General features: G+C 55.4%; 1 pseudogene; it reads left to right on the top strand.

Annotated features, from left to right (window-relative positions):
- Window positions 1–1,335, top strand: part of LOC112105355 — a 4,135-nt pseudogene extending 2,800 nt beyond the window's left edge.
- Window positions 1,336–7,225: the final 5,890 nt, after the last annotated feature.

The following is a 7,225-nucleotide window of genomic DNA, read 5'->3' as shown; positions in this document are numbered from 1 at the left end:
GGGGGGGGGCTGTCAGGGAGTGGGGAGTGGTTGGATGGGGCATGGGAGTCCCAGGGGTCTGTCTGGGGGTGGGGGTGTGGATAAGGGTTGGGGCAGTCAGGGGACAAGAGGCAGGGAGGCTTAGATAGGGGGTGGAGTCCTGGGGGGCAGTTAGGGGCAGGGGTCCCAGGAGGGGGCAGTCAGGGAACAAGGAGCAGGGGGAGGGTTGGGGTTCTGAGGGGGGCGGGGAGTGGAAGGGGCAGGGCTAGGGCAGGACGGGGGCGGGGCTAGGGCAGAACGGGGGCGGGGCTCCTCCCGTCCTCTTTTTTCCGTGCTGAAATATGGTAACCCTATTTTAACAGCATAGTGTCCGCTGCCTCCCCGCCAGTGGAGCCTTTCCCCATTGCCTCCTTCCTGCTGGAGCCTGTCATTGCCACATGTAGCTACACACTGCAGTGAGTGTAGACACAGCCTGCTTTTCACGGTGGCAGGTAGCTACACATATTCTACATGTCGCTGCCAGTGCAGACAAGGTCTAGGAATGGAATTCACAGAAACCAGCAACCTGAGTGGGGTGCAAGGAAGACCCCCACAAACACTGGTGGCCACGCCAAACAATAATCTCAGTCAGAAGAAGCTCCCTTCAACTGACAACATTGTCACAAAGACACATGTAACAGCCCCTGACGCCTCCCCCGGCTCCTGGGAGCCAGAAACCCGCAGCTCCCACCGCACAGCCCCAGGTCACACGTTGGCGGCAGCGGGGGACGGACTGAGGCCCCCGCGGCCCCAGCTTTGGCCAGGCCCAGGCACCACGCGGCCAGGGCTCCCTGCACTCCCGCCAGCGGGCTGCAGATAACGCGTGCGTGGTACGCACCAGCCTGGCCGGCTTCAGCACCGGTGGCATCAGCCATCCCTCCAAACTTCTCCTGGGTGGTGCCCGGCAAGCTGGCAGGGCTGGCCATGCCACAGCAGCCCACACACTACCAGTACATGCATGAGCATGGCATTCGGCACCTGGTGTCGCTGACCGAGCGCAGCCCACCCTACCACAACACCTGCCCTGGCATCAAGCTCCATCGCCTCCGCATCCAGGACTTCTGTGCCCCATCGCTGGAGCAGATCAAGCACTTCCTGCAGATCGTGGAGGACGCCAGCACCAAGGGCGAGGCCGTGGTGGTGCACTGCATGATGGGATTTGGCAGGACAGGAACCATGCTGGCCTGTTACCTGGTGAAGGCCCAGAGACTCACTGGGGTCGACGCCATCCACGAGATCCGGAGAATCCGGCCCGGAGCCATCGAGACGCATGACCAGGAGAAAGCCGTGATCCAGTTCCACCACCACATCAAATAGCCACAGCCGGTGGCGCCCCCCTCTCCCTTCCGAGGGAAACGGTGGGGGCGAAAGACCTCTCTGGCTTCAAGATTAGGCTAGATAAGTTTATGGAGGGAATGGTTTGATGGGATAACGTGTTTTTAGTCAATTAGGCAATAACGTGCCATCGCTGGTAAAATGTGGGTCCGGCTGGAGAATCTTGCCTGTATGCCCGGGGTTCTACTGATCGCCATATTTGGGGTCGGGAAGGAATTTTCCTCCAGGGTAAATTGGCAGAGGCCCTGGAGGTTTTTCGCCTTCCTCCGCAGCATAGGGCAGGGGTCTCAAGCTGGAGGATTCTCTGCGACTTGAAGTCTTTAAATCACGATCTGGAGACTTCAACAGCTGAGATAAGGGAAATTGGGTGGGCCAGCTTTTGTGGCCTGCATCATGCGGGAGGTCAGACTAGATGACCATAATGGTCCCTTCTGACCTTAAAGTCTATGAGTCTATGAGAGGACTGTCTGGGCCTGTGGCTGGGTGTTTCTGGACCCATGGAGGGGACCTTCCCAACTCCTCTCAGCAGGGAGTGCCTGGTTGCTGAGGGGAGCAGGGGCTGGGCTCAGAGCCTGGGGCCAGATCCCATTCTTAGCAGCATCTGCCTGCACTGGGCAGGGGTTGCCCCAGCCCCCTTTACTCGACGCAGAGAGGATGAGCTCTGAATCGGGGAGGGGCAAGGGGCAGCTACATGGAAGGGGGAGCCCCATAGGGCAGCGTCTCCTCCAGTCCCCTATGATCCTTGCCTTGGGAGAGCCAGGCCCCTAGACGGAGTGGGACTTTGCATGCATAGCCTCCCTGCAGGGTGTTTGGGCTGGAGCCTGTCCAGCCAAGGGCTGTAGATGAGGCTGGAGGTGTTGAGGGGTTTATTCTTCTGAGTTGCTGCAAACGTGTCCGCCCCCCGCCCTTAATAAAAGAAGCTGGCATTGAAAAAAAAAATACAGACCTCAGGAGACTGACCACTGACCATCTACCTTCCTATGCTCCCACTTCACTTCCCTTGCAGCACCTCTTTGGACAGGACACAACTAGCGCAGCAGGCTCCAGGCACCATGTGCACGGACAGCAGACACCACTGCTCCAAGACAGTGCAGGGTAGGGTGACCAGATGTCCCATTTTTAAAGGGACAGTCCCGTTGTGACATTTCACTCTATATGATTTTATGAAAATATGCTAATGAGTGTGAATATAATGTAACTGGAATATGCTTCATGCAAAAGGTCTCTTGTAAGGTATCGTTACAAAGCTTATAATCTACTGAGTGTGGTCATCCTATTTGTATAAATGTATCACTCTTGTATCTGAAACTAGAAATATGAAATATAACTGAGGGCCTATTTTAATTATGCAAAGTGTGGGCCATTAATGGTGGTTTGGAATCTTGATGGTTCCCATCAACCAGGACAATTGACTGTGGATGGCTCTGTTTGCTTGCAGGCCTTCCTGTGAGTCAGGCTGAGAGGAATAAGGGCTTGGAGTCGTACAGTGACATGTGATCATGTCACCTGAACTGGAATCCATCTTTACCTGGTGCTTTTCCATTTAGAAGGAGGGGGGGAACCCAGAGAGGGACAAAGGATTCCCGCCTTGTACAAAGCTATATAAGGGGGCGGAACAGAACAAAGGGGGCTGCAGTCAAGAGAAATCCCCAAGCTACCACCTGAGCTGGAAGAAGGGCTGTACCAGGGGAAAGAATTGTGCCCAGACTAGGAAGGCGTCCAGTCTGTGATAGAGACTTATTGAAACATCTCTGAGGGTGAGATTTTATCTGTATTCAGTTTTCTTACTGTATTAGGTTTAGACTTGCGTGTTTTATTTTATTTTGCTTGGTAATTCACTTTGTTCTGTCTGTTATTACTTGGAACCACTTAAATCCTACTTTTTGTATTTAATAAAATCACTTTTTACTTAATTAACCCAGAGTATGTATTAATACCGGGTGGGGGGGGACAAACAGCTGTGCATACCTCTCTATCAGTGTTATAGAGGGCAAACAATTTATGAGTTTACCCTGTATAAGCTTTATACAGGTTTGGGAGCTGGGTACCTGGGTGTTGGAGACAGGAACACTTCTTAAGCTGTTTTCAGTTAAGCCTGCAGCTTTTAGGGGACATAGTTCAGACCTAGGTCTGCGTTTGTAGCAGGCTAGCATGTCTGGCTCAAACCAGGCAGGGCACTGAAGTCCTAAGCTGGCAGGGAAAATGGGCTCAGAGGTAGTCAAAGCACATCAGGTGGCAGTCCCAAAGGGGGTTTCTGTGATCTAACCCGTCACACCAGTTTTGTGGGACTTTTTCTTGTATAGGTGCCTATTATCCCCCACCCCCTGTCCTGTTTATTTACAGTTGCTATCTGGTCACCCTAGTGCAGGGGCATGTGATCCAACATGGAGGGAAGAGGGGGGAAGGTGAGGAGGCTACAGGAAAGAGGAAGGGGGAAGGGAGATGGGGGGAGCAGAGCTTCAATTCCACACATATCCCATTCTACCCCATCCCCCAGCCTGGAGTCCCCTCCTGCACCCCAAACCTCTCATTCTGGGTCCCACCCCAAAGCCCGCATCCCCAGCTACAGCCCTCACCCTCTCCCGCACCCCAACCCCCTGCTCCAGCCTGGAGCCCCGTCCCGCACCCTGAACCCCTCATTTCTGGCCCCACCCCAGAGCCTGCACCCCCAGTTAGATCCCTCACCCCCTCCCACACCCCAACTCCCTGCCCCAGCCCAGTGAAAGTGAGTGAGGGTGGGGGAGAGTGAGCCAACGAAGGAGGGGGAATGTAGTGAGTGGGGGACAGGGCCGTGGGGAAGAGGCGGGGCTAGGGTGTCCAGTTTTGTGCAATTAGAAAGTTGGCAATGGCAACCCTACCCCTGCTCCACACCCTCCTTTCCTTTCCCCACCCCATCCCCCTACCTCTCCACACTGTCCCTTTTCCCTGTCCCCAGTAGTGGCTTAATGCACAGGCCCTGTGCAGTCATAGGGTTGCCAAATTTCTAATCACACAAAATGGAACACCCCTACCTCGCCCCTTCTCTGAGGCCCCGCCCATGCCCCGCTTCTCCGAGGCCCCATCCCCACTCATTCCATCCCCCCTCCCTCCATCACTCACTCTCCCCCACCCTCACTCACTTTCACCAGGCTGGGGCAAAGGGTTGGGGTGCAGGCTCTGGGGTGGGGCCAAGGATGAGGGGTTTGGGGTGCAGGCGGGGGCTCCAGGCTGGGGCAGGGGGTTAGGGTGTGGGAGGGAGTGTGGGGTCCTGGTGGCACTTATGGCAGTTCCGAAGAAGCAGCCACCAGGTCCCTGCGGCTTTTAGGCACATGGGCCACCAGGCAGCTCACCGTGGTGTGCACCGCCTTCAGGCTCACAGGTGCCACCCCCTGCATTCCCATTGGTCGCAGCTCCCAGCCAATAGGAGCTGCAGCTGGCACTGGGGCGGGGGCAGCACCCAGAGCCTCCCAGTCCCTGGCTGACCCAATGCCTAGGGGCCACAGGACCGGGCGGCTGCTTCCAGGAGCAGCGCAGAGCCAGGGCAGGTAGGGACCCTGCCTTAGCCCCGGGCCCCCGTTGCGCCACTCACCGGACTTTTAACGGCCCGGTCAGCAGTCCCGACCAGAGCTGCCAGGGTCCCTTTTCAACTAGGGCCGGCTCTGGCTTTTTGGCCGTCCCAAGCAAAAAAAAAAAACGGGGCGGCCAGAACGGCAAAGCAAAAAAAACAAAAAATAAACCTGCGGTGCGGCCTGAGCGCGGGTGCAGGGAGACTCCCTGCGCTGCAGATGTGCCCCGGCTAGCGGGGGGTAGGGAGCGGGGGGGAGAGAGAGAAAAGGGGGGCGGCCAGGGCTTCGGCGGGGCGCTGCCACGCGGCCCCCTCCCGCCGAGCCGCCTGCCGCCTACCGGGAGGGCTCCGCGCTGCTCCTGTTGGCGGGGAGGGAAGGACGTGGGCTGCCCTGCCAGGCTTGCTGCAGGGTGCTCCCGTCCTCCGCACCGCCGCCCGCTACAGGGCGGCCGGAGCGGAACAAAAAAAAAAAAAAAAGCCGCCATGCCGCCCTAGGATTGGGTGGAATGCTGCCTCCTACAAGCTGCCGCCCCAAGCACCAGCTTGCTCGGCTGGTGCCTGGAGCCGGCCCTGTTTTCAACCATGTGTTCCAGTCGAAAACTGGACACCTGGTAACCCTACCCAGCCAATTTGGGGGCCCCTGCAGGAGCACTGGACCCTGTATAGAGGTGGGAAGGCCACTGGCACCAGAACTGTGGCCCTGCCCCTACTCCTCTTCCCCCTGAGGTCCTACCCCTGGCCGGGCCAGAAGCTGGAGCCAGGCTGTGGTAGGGTGACCATATCTCCCTGCACGGAGCTGACCTGAGCTCCTTCCCACACCATGCAGAGCTGGCCCGAGGCCCCCTCCCCACCACATGGAGCTGGCCCGAGTTGCTCACCCAAACTCCTCTCCCCCTCCCGCACAGAGCAGGCCCAATGCAGTAACCGTCCGCCTGCCCCCCACGTGGAGCTGGCCCGAGCACCCCCATGTGGGCCTGGCCCAAGCCCCACCACTTAGCCTCCCAAGCCCCTTTTTGGCAAACCTGGGCATTTGTCATGTTTGCTCTTGCCAACTGATTTTCATTTGGGACACAATCAGGAGCCCTGCACCCTCCCTGGCCCCACCCCCTGCTCCTCCTCTTTCCCTCAAGGCACCGCCATATGCCCCAACTTCCCCCCCCGCCCCCAAGTCCCCTGCAAAACAATGCTGTGACTGTAACAAAGTTATGAGCCCACGCTTTGGAGTCTGCTGGCCTTCATCCCCACCCACCCTTGAAGTAAACAGGTACCTGAGGTGCTTTAGAATGCCTCATGCAGAAAGGGTTGGTGAATTTGCCATCCCTGCATGATGATTGGGATGCCTAGAAGCTCCTGCTCTTTGGGAACACCAAACACCTCCTCTAATGTTTCTTCCTAGTCCACCTCCTCCCCCCTCCTCGCCATCTCTGTCTAGACTTTCAGGTAAAGGTGTTCCACACTGCAATTTGATATTGTGCAAGATGTAGCATTGTGACCCTAAAACCCCCTCAGAGTTCACAATTCTGTAACAGCAACACAAATGATTTTAGGCACCTACAGAGGTTGGGGCAGCTGAGTGGGGTTTTATGAATCCCAGTGGGGCCTGATTCTTGGATTTAGAGCCTGGACTAATCTAAATCATTAGGAAAGGGCTAGATAATAAGACAAAAAATGTCATAATGCCTCTATATAAATCCATGGTATGCCCACATCTTGAGTACTGTGTGCAGTTCTGGCTGCCCCATCTCAAAAAAGATATATTGGAATTGGAAAAAGTACAGAAAAGGGTAACAAAAATGATCAGGAATATTGATAATAAGCTTCCATATGAGGAGAGATTAATAAGACTGGGACTTTTCAGCTTGAAAAAGAGAGAATTAAGGGGGGGATATGATAGACCTTAAGCACCTAAGTCACTTTGTGAAACTATTGCCAGGATAACAATGTGTTACTTCAGGGGCAGGGTCCAGTGGCCACTTATGTTCTGAAGTTGTTTGCTCTCACTGCAGTTTTGAGAAAGGATCCAGTCTGGTATATTTTTTATGGATTTTATCAATAGAATAAACAAGCAAATGTAAACTAAACAAGCATCACTATTAAATTTGTCACGCTGTCTGGAGTGGCTCACAACTGTGAGTGCCTACCTCAGGGCAGACTGTCAGAAAACAGGGCAGATACCCCAAGCTGGTGATGTGTTCATAATTAGATTTCATCAATCCAGTAACAAATGTGAACTCCTGGATCACAATACAAGTCTTACCATGTAGTCACAGACACTCCCCTTCAGGGCCGGCTCTAGGTTTTTTGCCGCCCCAAGCAAAAAAAATTTTG

This window comes from Terrapene carolina, unplaced genomic scaffold, assembly GCF_002925995.2.
Source record: "Terrapene carolina triunguis isolate 2854851 unplaced genomic scaffold, T_m_triunguis-2.0 Scaffold249, whole genome shotgun sequence".
NCBI lineage: Eukaryota > Metazoa > Chordata > Testudines > Emydidae > Terrapene > Terrapene triunguis.
Note: the sequence above shows the minus strand (reverse complement) of the source record. Positions and strands in the feature narration are given on the sequence as shown.